Source organism: Phragmites australis, chromosome 6, assembly GCF_958298935.1.
Source record: "Phragmites australis chromosome 6, lpPhrAust1.1, whole genome shotgun sequence".
Lineage (NCBI taxonomy): Eukaryota > Viridiplantae > Streptophyta > Magnoliopsida > Poales > Poaceae > Phragmites > Phragmites australis.
Window position 1 is genome coordinate 12116592 of NC_084926.1, and position 21112 is coordinate 12137703.

The 21112-nt window shown below is 42.0% G+C and overlaps 1 pseudogene; it reads left to right on the forward strand.

Annotated features, from left to right (window-relative positions):
- The first annotated feature begins 13962 nt into the window (after window positions 1-13962).
- Window positions 13963-15984, forward strand: LOC133921709 (wall-associated receptor kinase-like 9; annotated as a pseudogene).
- The last annotated feature ends 5128 nt before the right edge of the window (window positions 15985-21112 follow it).

The following is a 21112-nucleotide window of genomic DNA, read 5'->3' on the forward strand; positions in this document are numbered from 1 at the left end:
GCTAGGAGTTATGGCCCCCGAAATCAGTGCTGCGCAGATAAGTCTGAGTTCAAACAGTTTATCTTGTAGTGCATTTTTCGAAATCAAGATGATGTTTTCAAAAGTTACAATGACTACCAAAGTTGTAGATCTTTTCGAGTACTACAATTTAGAATCAAGAAACGTCCAATTTGGATTCCGAAAGATAGCGATATCATCCTCGGAATACAGAGATGTGAAAAAGAAAATCGTAACTGACTCAAACTCGAATCCGATTCATGTTCGGTTTGAACTCCTCCTCAAACAGCCACCCCTAGCCCTATAAATATGAGCTGCACGCCCTCTCCTATCCCTATTCCATGCCCCAAGCCCCAAAAGTCGTTGCTGCCCTGCCCGTGCATCGCCGGAGCACCGCCGTTCGCCAGAGCCACCACTGTCACCGCCCGTGATGCGCTACGTCATCTTCTCCGTGAATCTTTCTTCCTCGACCATCAAAGTAAGGTGAGGACCCCTTCTTCTCCTCCCTTACTACTGTTTTAGCATCATACTAAGTCCCTAGCCAAGCCCAAGCCCCGGCCAAAGCCCGATCTACGCCGCCACGGTCGTCGCCGTCGCGGACAGCCGCGAGACAACTGCACTGTAGCCGATTGGCATCGATGTTCCCGACCGACCAGAGGTCAAATCACCAAGCCTTTCACCGGTGCATGTCCCATGATGTTCCCCATGCCCTCACCAACCGGGTCAGCCAGTAGAGTAGCCAAACTATTGAAATCAAGGTCGACATACACGCTATCCGGTTTCTGGACGCGTTCTGCGCGCGCACCGACCATGTCACGGAGTGTCCCATGGAGTCTTGTATGTTACCCTAGGAGCCCATCCCTGTTTGTGCAATGACACGACCAGGACGCCATTGCCAACCACAGCACATCGCAGCCATCACCCGTCTCATCTCCATTGATCGTTCTTCCTCTCAGTGGATGATCTACCCAAAACCATGCCATAGCATTGTGTTTCCGGGATATATGAACATCTCTATTCAAATAGTTTCTCAAATTTTATAGCCAATCTCCTGAAACACGAGCATCTTTGTTCTTGCATCTGTTCGCGGTCACCACAAAACCTAGAAGCAGTCATCGCTGTTTTTCCGCTACCTCGGATGACCCCTTCCAAAACCAACCATACTGCTGAGTTAGTCTTTCCGCATTTTACGCCATGCTTCCCTCATTTCACTGAAACACCACTGAAACCGACATCTATGTTTGTGGCCACATGCCCGATCGCCATCTCCGACAAAACCCGAACCACCACCGCTACATAGAGTGACTAGTAGTATCCTTAACCTAGAAGCGCAACCTTCGGCCTTTTTTATCCATCATAGGTGGTCGATACTAGATCTCCATGTATCCCTTCTTTAATCCAAGATGGTACTTGAATAGCATGTCAAGTCAGCACCACATCATTCTCCTTAGCCTAGTCAGCGAAGTCTAGTCTGCCCTACACTTCTTGAATCTTGCGCAATAATATTGTCAAGCTTGACATAGTGATTATGCAATAAAACCTTTCCCATAAGAAGATTGTTCAGGAAAATCAGCATTTCCTTTTCAGCCTAATCCATCTCTCGAAAGCTATTCTCTTTTTATCTTAACTCCGATTTAGACGATTCTTGCGTCTAAACATTTTTAAAATTATCTTTATCCAATCATAATGTTTTTAAAGTATTTTAATGATGTTTGGTATGTTGTTCTTAGTGTTTGCTTTGTGTTGTTTGTCGGTAGTTCTCGCGATTAGTCGATAATATTCCGGAGCAGTTCGAAGGACTTCAAGACCAAGATTTCGACAACACTGAGCAGCATTGGGAAAAAGGCAAGTGTCCTTGATCATTTTGAACCTATGTTTTTAAATGTTTTGTTTTACAAAATTGCATGCAGTGTCAATATGCTGGGTAGTCACCTATGTTAGGGCTTTCCCTAGATTTTCCCTTATCATCCCTTAGAATCTAGATGGTTTATGGTTAGGTATCCTTTGTGGGTAGATTGCTTAGCCATGCTTTTGGGATGTTGAGAAGTGTCATAATCTTGACTAATGAACATATGCAACAATGGTCGTTAATGTGTTAATGGTCTAGCAACATGGAACATTAGGCCTTAGTAGTTTTGATGGTTGACATGGTTATGATGTTGGTTTAGTGTTTGCTCAAGTAACCTAAGTAAGGACCGGTTCGTGGAGCGACAACCCAAGAAGTAACGTACCAACAACGAGGCTGATATGGGTAAGGCGTGATATACTGATTAGAGTCTATCCAGTGTGTGTTGGGTCAGCACAAAAGGGGGCTTCTGGGTAGGAGCTTAGCTTGCGTAAAGCCTGGCGATGAAACCTAGTGGGCAGACACATACTGGATTAATCTCTGGTTAGTGGCAAATGTCATGCAGTGATTCTTGGCGGCACACCACTGGCGTGTGTTAAGTGTTTCGCGAATACGGCAACATGGAATTCACTGACTCGTGGGGAAAGCTGGACAACCTCTGCAGAGTGTAAAACTGTTATAACAGCCATGCTCACGGATATGAGAGACTTGGATCCTCACATGATTAGATGGTTGTGGTTATGGTCCTGGTACAGGGAGTACTAGATGGTTGTGGTTATGGTCCTGGTATAGGGAGTACTAGATGATTGTGGTTATGACTCTGGTACAGGGAGTACTAGATGGTTTTGGTTATAGTACAGGGAGTATTAGAAGGTTATGGTGTGCAAGGTGGGAAGCCTTGTATGCTGGACACTAGATTGTTTGGGTTACATTCACTTAATAATTACTTAATGCTTTTGAGTCAAAATATGCTTTCATTACTCGCATTTACGCGAATATACCATATGTTAGCCTATTCTTGACATAAGCATGCATATTATTATTTTTCCCACACTTGCTGAGCTCGTCATGTGCTCACACTTGCTATTTTTCCTATACTATACGACATGTATGCTGCTGCTCAGTGAGTGAAGATGTTGAAGACTATCAAGATGAGGTTGTGACGTTCTAGGCGCGTGTCTCCCGGTCGGTTGCCTGCGGTGTTGTTGGGCACCAGTGCTTCTGTTCCGCTGCAGATATCTTTATAGAAGACAATATATGTGTCAATTGCTGTAAGAATTTAACGTTTATTTAATAGAAGTATTGCTTTTGTTACTTCACCTGTGACGTCCTTATGTGTGTTAAACATCCTGAGCACACATAAGCCGCATCTGGTTTTGGCTGTTAAAATCGGGTGTGACATCCGTCACCTTTGTTCATCATTAATTACGATATTATACGATATAAGTAACGGGTCCCTACCCGTCACCAATGACTAGTCATTAGTGACATGCTCGGAGTGATAGATACGACACCCGTCACCCACGAATGTCATCACCCGTCCTTACCTATAATCGAGTTTGTGATCCGTAGGCGACATGAAGAGAAGTGAGAAGATTCCGTTGTTTGATGGCTGTGATTTTTCGTACTGGAAGGTGCTCATGGAGACTTATCTCTTAAACTAAGGAAGTGCAATTTGGGAGGTAGTTGATTTCAACTACGAGATCTTTACTGCTCGCACGACTCAGGTTCAAATCGAACAGTATGAGGCCAACAATAAGGCCAGAAACATTTTGTTCACAAGCCTGAGTCGGAATGAGTTAACAGGGTTCAACACCTTTGTACTACCCAGGAGATCTGGACTACTCTGAGTGTTTTTTCATAAAAACAGTAATCAGATTAAGGTCAGACGTCAAAGCACATACAACTAAGAATATCAAATATTTGTGTAAGGCCCTAGAGAGTCATTGGATGCCATATTTGCTCGCTTTGATGGAATTGTTAGCAATCTTCGATCAACCGGTGTTTTGTTTCTGCTTGAGTTTCAAGGTGCGTTGGATAATTCAAATAGAAGAAAGTTATCGATTTCGCAAGAAATTTATTGAGTGTATATTCACTCCCCTCTAATTGTCAACCTCGTTCCTTCAGTACGGTGGATGGATTAACCGGTGGAGCATGTGTCGGGTCGTGGGAGGAACATGCGTGGTCGGGTGCATATGGCTTCGTTCGATAGTTCCATAACATAGCATCGAGGCCGGTGGTTACCCAGCCACTGTTGCCACTCACTCTGCTTGCCCGTCCGATCCAACCTGTACACAAATCTTGCCTCTTCTGCATCAAACTAGAGCCAAAATTACAGGAGGTGGGTGGTCGCTGGAGGTGCCAAGGTGTTCCTCAGCGCGGCGGCAGGCGTCGGCCGAAGGCCACAGCCCATAAGCCCCCACGCACGCTGCACGCATGCACGCCGGAAGCTCACATCTTCCCCTGCCGTCCAGACATACAGGACTCTTCGGCCGGCCCCTATTCAACGCACATCACCTGTCGACTCGTGGGTTGTAATCAGCGGTGGCTCCACGTTCCAATAGAGAGACTTTCCAAGAACATTCGATCCGCTCCACAAATCAACTCTTATATGCATACAAAGTACTTTTCGAGTTTTTAATGTACAAATTATGTACTTTCCGGAGCAGTGGCATGTTGTTGTTCCTGTGCGCTACAGGTCTGGTGTCCAATTCCTCTCGATCTACCTAGCATGAGGCCAATGGCCTTTTCGCTTTGGTACAGCTAGATTTGTGTTTAAATCTATTTCTAGTACTTTCTAGCGAATCAGAGGCACGCACTAGCACGATGCCAATGCCAGCTTGCTCGGTAGGAAATACCGACCCATACTGTAGTCAGTCCTCGTTGCTGCTACAGGACGTGTCGTGAAAAACTTGTGAGTTTTTCCATGACCTCTAATTTACCTGTACCATACACGCCGGGTGGATTTCAGTCTTTTTCGTAATAATTTCTTCCGATCTGATCACCCCCAGTTATAAGATCTGATCTGTAAAGTATAGACTAAAAGCGGTAATCACTTTCAAGTACATTTCTTTTCATTTTAAAATGATCTTCAAGTAATTTCGAATGATACACTTCAGATGACCATAACCACAGAAGTCGCTGCCACTGCCACCGACGTTGGGGAAACGAGCACAAAACCATAAAGGGACCGTGGATGGGAGGGGAACCGGCTAAAACGATTAAAATAATCAGCACCTTTTTAATTGCTTCTCATAATTTAAGAATAAACGGCTCAGATTTATTCGCTTTTCTTACCTCCTCGAGGTAAGAGGGAGTACCTAAATCTATATTCTCATATGGCCACCGCCCATCAGCAATCGATCAGCGTCTAGCAACATAATTTGGCGAGTCGTTTTGGCCCCAACGACGACCTTACAACATATGATGGGATGAGTGCCCCTGGAATTCCTAATTCACGTTGTCGTTCTCTATTAACACAACACCCTACAGGAATTATTTTTGCCAAGCAACTGACCTTTGGGGTATCATTTTTTAATGCTACACCATATGTAAAAGTGTCTACATACGAAAAATAAAGGGTCAGATGACCTTTCTGTTTCAGACTTGTAGTGCAACTACATGTTCCATACACTAGTATGCCACTGGTTAACTTGGAGAACAGGGAGTTTTGCAGAACTATTCAAGGATATGGAAGGTCGCTAGCCATCCAAGACTTCGCACTGAGTCTACAATTACATGTGGCCATCAGAAAGCAGCAGTCAGCGACACAATTTGGCGAGTCCTTTTGGCCCCGCCAACGACCGTAACATCTGATGTGACTAGTGCCCTGAAATTCTTAATTCACATCATCCTTAGATTACTGAAGCACTGATCACTACGCTGTAGTTTTGAAACTGTCAGTGATAAAGTTATTATTATCAAAAAAAATACACTCGATAAACTTCCTCTTTTGTGACTTGTGACCACCTGTGGTTTATGTGTGAGTCAATTTATCCAATATAACTAATTACGTGCCCAAGCAGTTTGCGACAGTCAAACCCATGATCTCATCTCTCGCGTGAAACTTCTTTACCATCTTACCTTACAGTTTTAGTTGATGACTATAGTGTAATTTATTCTTTTGACTTTTTCTGCATAAGTCTTTGGATAATTATTTGGATATTTATATGGCTTCAAATATAAAAGTTATCAACTATAAAATTGTAAATCTTATCGAGAGATACAATTTTTATATAAAGTTTGTCTCTATCCGACTCTGTATGCAAAAGTTATGAATTTTCGAAGAGAAATTCATACAACGTACAGTAAACACAATCATAATTTTTGTATACCGAATCCGATTTCGACTTTCAACCTCTACTTTATATGCTACGAGGGATAGGAGTGAAGCGATACATAGATTCACTCTAGTTCAATTTAATCAACTAACTAATTAATTTAACTATTTAGTTGATTAAATTCAACTAAATATATCTACAGATACCTACGGTTCGTTTTACTACCATCCCTATATCCTATATAAGGGAACGCCAGTTCATATTATGTTTTGGAAATACCCACCAATTACCAAATTTGTTAGCTACGTGGATCGTTAGATCCTTTTTTGGTCCTAAAGAAATCATGTTAGTTTTTCCCATTGACATAGTCCTATCCTAATCCCCCTTTCTGTCTACCATGGAGCAGTTTATAATCCAAAGCCCAAAGAACTGTACAAGATCATGTGAAAATACGGCAATTCATATAGTAAAAAATCGCCCGGTTGTTGTTTTGCGTACGGTAGACATCTCTACCACCATTAGGGGTGTCAGCGGCCAAATAGTTCATGACAAAAAAAATGTCTCTTTTTTTAGTGAAAGGAGGATACAATGTCAGTTTTCAACAAGAATAATGCAACCTCTGGCCCCTAAGTTTGCACCTTAGCTTCAGTTAGGTTCCTAATTTTGTAAAATTATTTAATGTGGCTTTAAACTTGCATAAGTGTCTCAAAGTCAATTCAAATAATGCGGTTTGTGGTAGCAAAATTAGGATAAGCATGTGTACATGGAGGGAAGATATAGCTTATGACGTGGCCATGGAACAGGTATAGAACATTCGTGAGCCGACTAGGGTCACCCGGGTCACCATGACCTGCTCCCACATGTTAGGCATTACACTACTACTAGGGTAGAGGCAACTGTGTCCTCCTCCCCGGGTGCTTCATGAAGTGTTAAAGCTTCTGCCATCACTAGGTTACTCGAGGTATGAACATGTTCTACCTCATCTATTCCATTAAATACGTTCTACCACGACGTCATCGATGAACCTACCTAGCTAGTTTTTGTTTCTGCTCAGGAAAAATGGCCTAATCAAGTGAGACAGTACATAGGCAAGTTTTAGGATCTGCAAATGAATCTTCATAATTTGTAAACTAAGTGAATTTTGGGTGCAAGTTTAGGGATCCACTGTGCAATTATGTCCTTTATGACTATTCATGAGTATCTTTCCGGGTAGACAAGTTTAGGGATCCAAAAGGCACACCGGTATCTTTCCAGGTAGACTTTTTTTTTTAAACTAACCAGGTATTGATAAAGCAGAAGGCCCAGACAGGACAAAACAACGGCTCCTAAAGGGATTAAGTGACGAAACAATAACTACTACAACTAAAGCAAATAAAACAACAATGGCGACGCTCACAATAGAGAAAAAAGACAACAACGACGACTATCAATAGTGGCTGGTTGGACGAAAGCCCCAACATGCGCCGCACCATCTCGGTCATCGACGTGCCACCCCAAAAGAGCATGGTTGCCCTTCACCGAACCAACCACCGCCATGCAGGACCGGCCACCGTCGAGCCCCCGTGCCCCATAGGGCCACCACCACCACAACCACCGGACACCGGCAGCCATCAACGGAGCACCAACTGACCATCATATCACCAGATCTCCGAGCACCGGACTAGCCACCACCATGTGGGGCTAGCCGCCGTCGCCAGCCCCAACACATCTCAACTCGCGCTCGCAGACGTCGAAACCTAGTCTTGACCAAGAGAAGAGGAAGCCGTCATGAAGCCGATTGCACCGCACCGAGCAGGCCGCCGTTGTGCAGGACTTGTTGCCGTAGTGCCGCTACAGCACCGCACAAACCAACCGACCAAAACAACGCACCAAATCCAGTCACCTCCGAGGCCGTCGGACACCACACATCGGATCTGGTTTGCCTCGCCATCAGGGTGCGTAGCCCCACCCTGCAACCCGTGCAGATCCTCCTTCCACCGAGCTGCCACAAAAACACGGCCGCACCACGCGAACAGATGCCCAGATGCTACCAGCTACACTGACCTGGCTCCTTGGTGGCCTCCAACCTTGAAACTCCTCTGGAACACATCCACCGCACTGCTGAAACGCGTGCGCACCTACCAGATCCGGCTGTCGCCGAGCAGAACCGCCATCGGGCCAGCCACCGAGTGGCGGTGGACTACACCATGAGGGTGTGCGGCCTCAGCAAAGCGGCGACTGCCCTCACGACGACGCACAAGGAGATTATTGGATGTCTAGACGTGTGGAAACTTTCATTGGATAAAATTGTTGCCTAATTTCAGAAAGCGAAGATGACTTCGAGAACAGGGAGATTTGCATAATTATTCAAGGATATGGAAGGTTGCTAGCCCTCCAAGACTTCACACTAAGTCTACAATTACATGTGGCCATCATAGAGCAGCGATCATTAGTGACGCAATTTGGCGAGAGTCGTTTTGGCCCCGCCAACGACCGTAACATCTAATGTGACTAGTGCCCCTAGAATTCCTAATTCACGTCATCCTTAGATTAACACAATGGCTGTAATGGCTGGCAATGCTCGGTAGTTAAACACGGATAGTTGTGGTTAGAGACTCAGACATAGGTTTTTACTAGCACTACGTGAAAAACAGGCAAAAGAGATATGAAATGAGTAACGGGTCATAACATGACCCGTCACTGATGATAAAAGTGACGGGTTATAGCTGTGACCTGTCACTTATAAATTATCATAAGTGATGGGTCACAACTATAACCTGTCACTTTTATCATCGGTGACGGGTCAGGTCAATCATAGGTGACGGGTCGTAGTTGTGACCCGCCACCTATTACGACTCATAAGTGACAGGTCATTCTAGCCAGTCATTGGTGACGGATCACAACTCACTACTACAGAAACTATTTTTTGAGACACCCAGAGTACCTTCTATAGGTGGGTCATATGGCAAACCACCTATATGCTGGGGAGAAAGACATAAGTGATGGGTAACCTAGTTACCCGTCACTTATGTTATACATAAGTGACGGGTTAATAAGTTATCCGTCACTTATATGACCACATAAGTGACTGATAACAAGGTTACCCGTTACTTATGTGTAGCTTACCTGACATGGTTGTATTGTTTCCTGGCTGCATCCTGGAGCATAACCAGGATTTGGCAATTGTCTTCTCCCTGCAAATAACAGCAATGCTTCCAAATCCATATAGACAAACACACTTATATAAGAACTCGCTTCATCACAGAATCACAAAGGTTACAAAGTTCTAATCAATTTATTACATAATCACAAATATTACAAAGTTTCGATCAACTCATATTACATAAGAATTGAACTCGCTGTGTGGGATGATGATTTCAGACACCATGAACTCAATGATCCGTCATCGAATCTCCGGGGGTGCACCATTATCGAAAAAAGAACCTGAAAATTCCTGTATAATTTGACGCATAACCAATGTCATGTTATCATGGAATTAAACTAATTACTGAAATTAGTTATGAATAATCTCGTATTGAAATGACAACAGGGGATTTGATATCCTTCATGCAGAGTGTGAGGAGCATGTTGGTAATCTGTTTGGTAGCACTTATAGCGAACCTGGTCTTATGTGTCAGTCTGCGGTCGTCTTTCGCATTGTAGTCAGGTTGAGCTCGAAGGTACTTGTCAAAAGCCCCGCATAAAGAGGGACCGATTAGGGAGCATTTGGATGTTAGAAAAGTTAAATATGTAAACTAAGTTAGGAAAAACTTACGCGTCGAGGAGCCCTTTTACAGCATGTAATCACGCTGTCTAAGTTTGCCTTTTGGTGCTACTGGTCTTGACGAGTCGAGGTATCACACCAAGTTCCACTTGAGGCAAATAACCAGTAAGATCCAATGGCCACCGGTGTTATGGGCGCCTAGCATGTAGTGCATTTTGGAATATTGTTGCATTGCCCTGGTCACATGGTCCACAATGTAGTCGGGGTGAAGTTGGATGACCGATATTGTAATGGTCTAAGGGTCAAGAAATGTGATGGGCTCCTTATTCTTCTTTATTTCTTTCATCAAGTGTCTACATATAAGAACATAGTTAGATTCAAGACTTAGTGGTATTAATTAATGAATATCCAGTTTCAAGGGACTTACAATGTGAAGATCTGTAATAACGACACGTCTAGGCCATCAAGGTTGAAGAGGTCATATATGTCATTGAAACCCACAATGAAGTAGCCATTATCTTTAGTTAAGAAGTGGCGTTGTTTGTACTGTACGACTATGGATTGAGCATTACTGTCTCTAGCAGCTTGCATGTAGTAATTAAGCAGGTCGACACATGCTTTTCCCGCCCTTGTTAAGTCATCTACCCTCATCAAGGGCTTCCCATATTTGAATTTTGTGTTGGCACTAGTTCGCGCTGCTCCAATGTCTGTGGACTTTTTCGTTGGTATAATGGCCTTCAACATCTTCGACAAGTGCTTCTTAGAGCCTTTCTTCTCGGCTTCCTTTTCCTTCTTCTTTGGGCTCTTTGGGGGAGATGGAATTGGATCTAGAAGAGAGGTTGTCGGATGTGGAGGAGAAGGCAGTGAAGCCAGCTTTTTTGGAGGAGTTCTCTGGAAGTGAGAGGCGCGGTGGCGGTGCACTTGAAGCTCATCCAGACTGGGATGCACTACAGACCACGATGTCACCCCTCTTCCACTGGATCCTTTGATGAAGAGCTTCACCCAAAGTTATAAATTTATCATTGGGGGGGGGGGGAGCTCCAACACGTGATCAGTGGCATTTTCTATGTATCATGTCTACTGTAACCACGGTGTAGCCATTACGTATCGAGACCATATGTAAGATACAAACGTCTGGAAGCACCTGGCCCCTTGCAACCTCGATGAGATACCTGCCAGGTCTGATTACAAGGCTGCAGGGTGTAGGCCCTTCTAGCAGGTCAATCATATCCGGCTCAGTCACAGCAGCAGCTACTTGTTGATCGACCACCTTGGAGATGCAGCTACTCTTCCCTGCAGCTCTGGTGCTAGCTTTCTGTGGCATGGTAATCTTTATTCCCTATGATGCAAGCTACCCCATGATGCTTGCATAAACTTTCCAGGTGATGTCCCGTGTAATTGCATCCACATCCACTGCAGACCTCTTCCTCTTCTTGTACATCGCGAGGTCTTCGGGAAAACCGTATTTCCAGCCCTAGGAACTTGATACACCTTGCACTCGACCTAGGTGCTCCGGGTTTTCCCAGCGCCCTGCTGAGAGAACATCATGTTCTTTGACCCCAGTGAAAGAACCTTGACTAGCTTCAGCTGCCTTTTTCTGCGACTGACTGGGTTTTGCTGTTTCTAAATATGATGTCCCCGCTTTCGGATAGCTCACCCCTTGCACGCAAATATGACCACGATCGTCCTGAGAATTGCAACCAAGGATTCTCGCGGCCTTCTCTGGCTAATTTATCATCCTCTGCTTGCCATTTCGCCTTTTACCCAGCATACTCGGTTGCGCCGATCCTGTGGTTGTGCTTGTTCCTAGCCCGAAGCTGCTTCTTCTCCTCACTTTCTTTTTTGAACTGCTCTGGGTTCTACATCTGCACAAAAGCACCACAATCTTTCGCTTTCAAGTGGTTGTAGCTCTCAAAGGTGCTATCTCTTCCAAGAACTGATTAACAAGCTTGCTCTTAAAGCTTCAATGAAGTTTCACAATCGCTTTCATTGCTGCATTGTCCGTGGCGATCGTTTGACACTCGCTCGTGTTTCCAAGGTACTCTAGATATTCCTTGATGACATTATCGAACAAGTCCCTCTTCGCTTCGTCACTGAGGTCATCGAACTTAGTCGTTATCGACACCCTCTCTCGAGCAATGAGCCCTATGACCCTCTAGAATCTATTCAGGGACTTTTCATCCGTAGGCAGCCCGTCAGCATCGATTCTCGTGACGGTAACCTTATCCGTCAGCCACTGTGTTTGTGACCTTGGCTTTCGGGCTCGTGCATCACTACCAGCTGTCTGGCTTGGAGACTGCGCTTCCTTCATCTAGATAGAAAATAAGAGGAGTTGACATAAAAAAATATTCCTCCATTCAAGAAGTATAAAATATATTGACTCATATCAATACCTCTTCAGCGGGATTGTATTCTTCGCTACTTGCCCGGCGTCGGCTCGGAGCCTCGCACAGAACAGGGCTCGGGTTGTGATACTTGCTTTCGCTGCTGCTGGAGGACGACGTGTGTGGGCTTGGGCTCCTATCCGCTCCTACACACGAGGCATTGATCTAGCTCTGCATACTCTCTACGAAACAAGATACAATCCTGCTTACATGCATGTATTTTTTCTATTTCCAGTCCTAAAGGATAAATTATCTTCTTCGCGTCATAGACACCCTCTGGAACCAAGTTCCCCTCCGGTAACATGTCCCTTAGCACATCGAGCAATGCTTTGAAACTCTTCTCAATCCAACCATGGGTTGCCTTCAGCTGTAGAAGCTTTAGGTTCCCAAATATCCGTGTATATTTCTCCTTACATTTAGGATAAAGGGGTATCTTAGAATCCCGCATAAATTTCTGGAATTTAGCAAACTTACCATTGTTATACTCATCGTGCCGCTTAACATCCTGAACCATCTGGTCCACATTGTCCACAAAATCCTTAAGATCATTATCATTGAAACCTAATATGTCCTCATCCATGAGATCATGATACATTTCACCAGGTGTAAGTCCTTAATCCACACTGTCGGCATGGAGGATCCGATCCATCTCTCCCTCGTTAAGGCCTTCCCGTCATGTTTGTTCCAACATATATAATTCTCTTTAAATCCACGCATGACCAAGTGTACATGGATATTTTCTAGTTTCGTGAACTTCTTATCATTCCTGCAATCGCGACATGGATAATACATTGTCGTTTTACCACGATCTTTCATATCCGTCAAGGCAACACTCATGAAATGCTTCACCCTGCTCAGGTACTCCAGACAAGTCTGGGTCTCAAGGTACATCAAACTTCTGTCTGTCATCTACAATTAATGTAAAATATTCATTCTTCATTAACAATTACCTTAATTTCATGTTTAAGCATGCGATTAAAAATTCCATACAATTACACTAGATCTATGGTATCTCGCGGTAGATCGGACAAACCTAGTACCAAATCTAACATAAATACAACTTACTTGTACTTAGATTTTGGATAAAGATGCAAAATGCCCAATTACAACTCAAAACACAACAAACCTACCAAATAGAGATTAGATGGGAGAAAAGTGGGAGATGCAAACCTTCAAATACCTAACACCAATTCAAACTTCAAATCAATAAAATATTAGAGAGTCTCTAGTAAAACCGGATAAAATCATCGATCTACTGTGCGCGCACAGTGCTAGCCAGTTTGGGCGCGCACAGTAGCGGGCCAAATCTTATAGCAAATCCAAGTTATAAGTGGCAGATCATAACATTACCTGTCACTTATGACTTATCATAAGTGACAGGTTATAATATAATTCATCATTTATTATTTGTGCAGGGAAACCTATCACCTATGCCAAGTTATAGGTGTGGATCGTAATATGATCTGTCACTTATGACTAGTGCGGGAAGACCCGTCATCTATGATTAGATCATAAGTGACGGGTGTAGTTATAATCTGTCACCTATATCATAAATGATAGATAGTATTATAACCCGTCACCTATGACCTACAATCAGTGATAGGTCTATTTTCAGTTCTGACTTGAGGCTGTATAAGTGACAGCACAAACTTTGGAAGATCTTTTTGATTTCTCTGAAGAGGACGAAATTAAAATAAGGTGGGTCGTTGCCAACTTAACTTGTCAAAGAGCTACAAGTGCTACGTACGCGTGCATCAGCAACCACAGCAGTTGCGTACATGTCTATCGTGGAAAAATACTTCTCGGATATCGGTGCAAGTGTAATAACGGCTTCCAAGGAAATCCATACCTCGAACTCGAAGATGCCTGCACAGGTCTGGTTTCCTTCTGAAATCCGCAGTCTTTCCAACACTGCTATACTTGCATATATTTGCTTAGAAAATAATGTAAAATTCCACAATATGCCATGGTGCTGCCCAGCGTGTTCAGATATTATAGATGCCGTATTTCAGCGAATAATGATCTATTTATGACCACCAATATATAACTGACCATGGTGATACAGACATCAACGAATGCTCACTGCCAAATTACTGCAATGGGACATGCCAGAATTTTGAAGGAGGGTACAACTGCACTCCGTGCTCTCACGGAAAGGTGTTTGATCAAACAAGGCGGAAATGTGTGATGTCAGCTAAGCAACGCAACCTTCTTCTAGGTAACACATAGTGCTAAGTCCTTCATTGTTATTACAGTTTAACAAAATGCAAAATCATTTAATGACAGCATTGAATTAATGAAGGCATTGCCATTGGAATCAGTTGTGGCCTTGGTTCCATAGTCATTGCATTGGGAGCAGCTGTACTTGCAAATAAGTGGAAGAAAGGCATCCAAAAGAGAATTAGAAGAGCATACTTCAAGAAAAATCAAGGCCTACTCTTAGAGCAGCTAATCTCGGATGAAAGCGTCACAAACAAAACAAAGATATTCTCCTTGGAGGAACTAGAGGAGGCGACCAATAACTTTGATGCTACTCGTATTCTTGGTCGTGGAGGGCATGGCACAGTTTATAAAGGGATTCTATCTGATCAGCATGTGGTGGCTATAAAAAAATCCAAAATTGTGGAGCAAACTGAAATAGACCAGTTTATCAACGAGGTTGCTATCTTGACTCAAATCATCCATCGCAATGTGGTGAAACTTTTTGGTTGTTGTTTAGAAGCTGAGGTGCCCTTGTTAGTTTATGAGTTCGTATCCAACGGTACTCTCTATGATCTTCTTCACACAGATATTACTGTAAAATGTATCCTGTCATGGGATGATCGCATAAGGATTGCAGTAGAAGCAGCGGGAGCACTTGCTTATCTGCACTCTGCAGCTGCCATACCAATTTTCCACAGAGACGTGAAGTCTTCCAACATACTACTAGATGACAGCTTCACCACAAAGGTTTCGGACTTTGGTGCTTCAAGATCTCTTTCACTCGATGAAACTCATGTGGTGACAATTGTCCAAGGAACATTCGGTTACCTAGATCCAGAGTACTATCAAACTGGTGAACTAACTGAGAAGAGTGATGTATATAGTTTTGGAGTAATACTTGTCGAACTTTTGACAAGAAAGAAGCCGCTTTTTATCAATGGTTCAGGTTCAAAACAAAGCTTGTCTCATTACTTCATTGAAGGAATTCAAGACGGAGCTTTGAAGGAAATAATAGATTCAAACATTGTGGAAGAGGCAGACCAGGAAGATATTGATGATATTGCCTCACTTACAGAAGCATGCTTGAAGATCAAAGGAGGAGATAGACCAACTATGAAAGAAGTAGAGATGAGATTGCAGTTCATAAGAACTAAGAGCCCGAGAAGAACACAAAATTGCATGGAAACGATGGCGAGATTGAGGCTTTGTTAAGCCCAAATGCTAGGAACCACCATGAACATATCAATCTTGTCGACGAAGCCCATTTAACATCGCAAGGAATCTCTGGGTGCTACAGTCTGGAACAAGAATTTGCGTCCTCAATCAGTTTGCCACGCTAACTATATATGTGGAACATAGCTGAGGGCTTGCTAGGATGCATCAGTGAAGAATTATATTTGCTATGTTTAGTTCCCTTTGGACTTGGTTGTAGTTGTTTTTTAGGGGAACTTGGTTGTTGTTGTTGTTCCCTCGTTTCATTTCCTATGTATTTACAAAATGCATTGTACACCATGTAACTTATATTCTTTTATTATCTGTGATGAAGATGCCTATAAGTTACATGATAGAAAATCACTAGTTGTATTAAAGCTAGGGTGCTGAAAAGGAAAAGTTGTGCTGTCAACCGATTAACCAAGGGCTTAATCAGTCGTTCCAGTAGTCATCGGCCTGGTGATACTACAAGATTTAACTTGTAGAATATTGCTGGATTTTTCAAGTATTAGCATGATTAATGGATTGACAGTCGGAACAGAGTAGCAGGCAAAACATGCTAGTCATATAGAAAATTCCACGGTGATAGCGCCACGCTCATATAGCCTCTAATCAAACTGACAAACTGAGATATCATATACCCAATTGACAGAAACTCGTACTAGGTTTTAGGATTGCACAGCTCAAGTTCATATAGAAAATTCCAGATTAGCTTGTCATGTTTTAGGTTCATAGTAATTCTGCAATATTGTGAGTGCGCGTGGGACAGTGCCTAATTAACTTCAGAACATTTCGCTGCAACCAAGCTATGCACGTATAAGCCTGTTACTACATCGAGCAGTTCATAGACTCATAGAGATCGCCATTTGCCCAGGGAGCGTACCGATTCCAGCAGGCAACAGGAGCCGAGGTCACGCCGCCACGGGCGCTGCGAGGAGCTTCTCAGCCGCAGCGCAACGGAAAGGGGTCACGTGGAAGGCAGCCCCCGACGCGCAGTCGGGAAGGACTCCTGCTACGCGAACTCATGGATCCATGACATGCTGCGAAAGAGCTTGATCTCTGAGATCCGTATTGAAGTTGAGATAGAACGTCTTGCTTAGTTAATAGAGCTGCCTGGATCAAGCAAGAAATCATCGTTGATTGATTGTACACGACGAGCTGGTGTGCCCGCTGAATTATTATTCCCTCCCCGAGTCGATTCATATCGTATATGCTTAAGATATCACTCAAAGTGATACGTATACAGGCAAAAGTATTTGCAAACTCGCAGGTAACTGACAAGGGATCAGATTAAGGGTTTTTTCGAGAGTTCGACCAGATGCAATACACTTGCAAAGTCACAAATAAATGAATACAAAATTGCACGATAATGACATGCATGCATGGTTCGCACGTGTTATTACATTCTTGACAGCAGAAACTCTTCTCAATGATCATATCCAAATAAATGAATGCTGTATATATTAACCTATAATTGTTATACAAACCAGCGATGTCGTCATGTGGAAGAGTACAATTTACAACACCGTAAAGGGCAAAGGTCAGATAAGTTATATCATAGTAAGGTTAAAGGCATTTGTATTCACGTGTAGAAATTGAATTCATTCCAGAAGAAGTTAAGATAGGTGGTATACAAATCTATCAGGTACAAAAAGCCGCTTCCTACAGCTTTGTGTTGTTCTTGCAACATCACCTGCACAAACATGTTCGTTCACATTGTGAGATGTTGCCCGGCAAAATTCGTTGAAGTGCAATCAGTTAATGATGCAATCCAAACTGACGTGACACATCCAAGAAAAATGGCAGGTATTGAGCCCATAGAAGTTGCAGGCCATCATTCCCATAGGGATTTTTATAAGGAAGTTGTGAGGGGAGGCCCCTACCTAGATTTTATGATAAGATCATCCCTATGGGGATCAATATGTTAAAGTAAGGAATATGAGCAATTCAAGTTTATAAATACCATCTTAATTAATCATACCTCACAAATAATATGAACAATTTTTCATCAGTTATTAATTGCTCCAAGTTAGATTCTTCTTTCCAAAGCAGTCAAACCTCCGACATCTTTAATTGTTGTCCTTGCACCCCTGTAGAAAGGATCATAAAAGTTTATTTGAAAAAAAATCACTCTCATCTAAGTACTTTTTCTGTAGAGGCAAATGTGGGTGGTCATAGAATTAAGGATGTAACACCGTGCGTTTTAGTATTTAGAAAAATAGTCAAAATCCACTTCTTTTTAAAAAATTCTAATTATTAAACTAACATAAAATCAAGGAATATATATATATATATATATATACACACACACACACACACATATAAGTATGTATATATTCAAATATATTATTTTGGCTAAATATTTCAGAGAGCATCAAATTAATTTCTAAATTAATTCTTGCAATAAATTGAGCATATGCATTTTGGTTTATTTGATTTTATGGTTCTTTGAATGGAAATTTGAATTTGAAGGTATCTCAAATTCAAATCTATTCCTTAGATTCAATTCAGCGGAAATCCAATCAAAGTCTATTCTTTTGAATTCAAACTTCCCTCAGATCCCAGGGCTTCAAGTTCAAATCTTTTTCCTAATTTAAATACCCTTATTTGAATTAATGCCAAACTCAATTTCAAATCCAACTTCAAATATTCTTTTTAAATCAATCTCAGATCCTATCCAAATCCAGATTCATTCAAATCGTCATCGATTTCATATTCGAATGCAATTTGAATCATTAGAGATAGATTCAAATGCTTTCCAGTTTAATCACCTCGTGATTTCAATTCAATACGATTCGAATCTTGGTTCATGTTCAATTCTCATATTTTACCGAGCGGTTTCGTCATGTGGAAGAGTACAATTTACAAGACCGTAAAGTTCAAAATTACCTTGTCGTGTTTTAGGTTCATAGTTATTCTGCAATATTGTGAGTGCGCGTGGGACAGTGGCTAATTAACTTCAGAACATTTCGCTGCAACCAAGCTATGCACGTATAAGCCTGTTACTACATCGAGCAGTTCATGGCATGGTTTGCGTTATCGTTACCGAAAAATCGCGATTACCGTGGTAATCGCTTGAATTTTCAAACAAATTCGGACAAAATTTATTTGAATAAATTTGAAATTTGGTGGAAAAATCGAGATTTAAGCCACTTGGTAACCGGTCGAATTGGACCGGTTACCGAGCGGTTTTTACGATTTATTGAGCGGTTTTCTCAAATTTTTCGCATTGTTAGTAACCGCTCGGTTTTGTCGGTTTATCGAGCGGTTTTCTCGATTTTCAGTGAAGTTCAAAAAAAAACCAAAAATTATTTTAATGTTGTAAAATCAATAACTAATTCATCTGAGCTTCAAATCAAGTGAAATTTTTTTTGTTGGTTTCGTTGTAAAATGATCTACATGATAAAAGTATTTATACTCATAAAACAATTCAAAATTTTATGTGACAAAATGTATTTGTTAAACCAAGTTAAATACATAGTTTACACTTTGCTAATCTAAAAATCATGATACTAATTTTGTTAGTCTTCTTACATGATCCTATGTCTTTTAAAAATACATGAACTCATGAATTAGTTATTGTAACATGCAGGATTGTGTAAATGTGATGCAACTAGATTAATTCATAACTGATTCATCGCACCTCAAAAATTAGTGAAACCACTTTTATTAGTTTATTTATACTATGATTTACGTAGGAAAAATAATAATAGACATGAAAAAGTTAATTACAGTGTTGTTTCTTAACATATTCACTTTATGCTTGTGAACTTTGTAAAAATCATAGAGAAATTATAAAACTCTAAATAAAGTGAAATCAATTTTAAAGATCCTCTTAAGATACGTTCTACACAAGAAAAATATGTGTTTTCATGTTAAACTTTTCCTTAATATGAGTTCATAGTGTCTGAAGTCATCAGCCCACATGGCAAGTTCCATTATAGAAGCTTTAAGTTGTGAAGTCTTATATAATTATGAGTTGATCGGAACTTTGTAACATTCGTGATTCTGTAATGAATTCATTTCAACTTTGTAATATTTGCAATTCTGTGATGAAGCGAGTTCTTATATAAGTGTGTTTGTTGATATGTATTTGGATGCGTTGCTATTGTTTGCAGGAAGAAGACGGCTGCCAAATCCTGACTACGTTCCAGGATGCAGCCAGGAAACATCATTCCTACAGGGCAAGAGAAACATATACAAGTGACGGGTAACTAGGTTACCCGTTATTTATGTCTTTCTCCCAGTACATGCGTGAAAGCCATAAGTGACGGGTAATCTAGTTACCCATCACTTATGTCTTTCTCTCAGTACATGGGTGACAGGTAACAACTGTTACCCGTCACCTTTGTTCATCATTAATTATGATATTATACGATATAAGTAACGGGTCCCTACCCGTCACCAATGACTAATCATCAGTGACACGTTCGGAGTGACAGGTACGGTACCCGTCACCTATGAATGTCATCACTCGTCCTTACCCGTAATTAGCTTTGTGATCCGTCGGCGACATGGAGAGAAGTGAGAAGATTTCGTTGTTTAATGGCTGTGATTTTTCGTACTGGAAGGTGTGCATAGATGCTTATCTCTTAAGCCAAGGAAGTGCAATTTGGAAGGTAGTTGATTCCAATTACGAGATCCTTGCTGCTCGCACGACTCAGCTTCAAATCGAACAGTATGAGGCCAACAATAAAGCCAGAAATATTCTGTTCACAAGTCTGAGTCGGAATGAGTTAACAGGGTTCAACACCTTCGTACTGCCCAGGAGATCTGGACTACTCTGTATAGTACAGACTAAAAGCGGTAATCACTTTCGAGTATATTTCCTTCCATCTTGAAATGGTCTTTAAGTGATTTCCAATGGTACAGATAGCTATAACCACAAAAGTCGCTGCCCCCGGGGAGCCGGCTAAATCGATGTTGTGAACTTTGATCCGATGCCTTGTGTACGACCCGGTCGTGACGCTGGTGATTGTGATTTTTGACGGTTGAAGATGATATTTCTAGTTAAAGTGTCTTCTTCGTCATGACCAGCAGTACTTTTCTTTTTCTTATTCGCGTTGGCAGAAGCATCTTCGTCCTCACAATCATCGTTCCCCTTGTACCGACTCACATTGCACACTAGGCATCTATCTAAGGCTTTGTACTCTTTACAGTAAATGATACAGTGGTTCAGAAATGCGTGTATTTTTTGCATATCCAATAACAACGGACATATAAGCTTCTTCGCCTGATAAGTGGTGGTGGGCAAGGAGTGAGGCTTCGGAAGCATGTTTGCCAAGAGGTTCAACAAATCCGAGAAACTCTTGTCGAATCATCCATTGCTGCCCTTCAACCTTAGAAGTTCAAGCATCGAATGCAACACCGTAAACTCCTTATCACAGCCCTTCGATTCCTCATACAAAAGTTCCTTTGATTCCTTCTGTAACGCCTCAAAATTATCTAAACCTCTCGTGTTCCTTAAAACATGCGGTTCTGCGTGGCG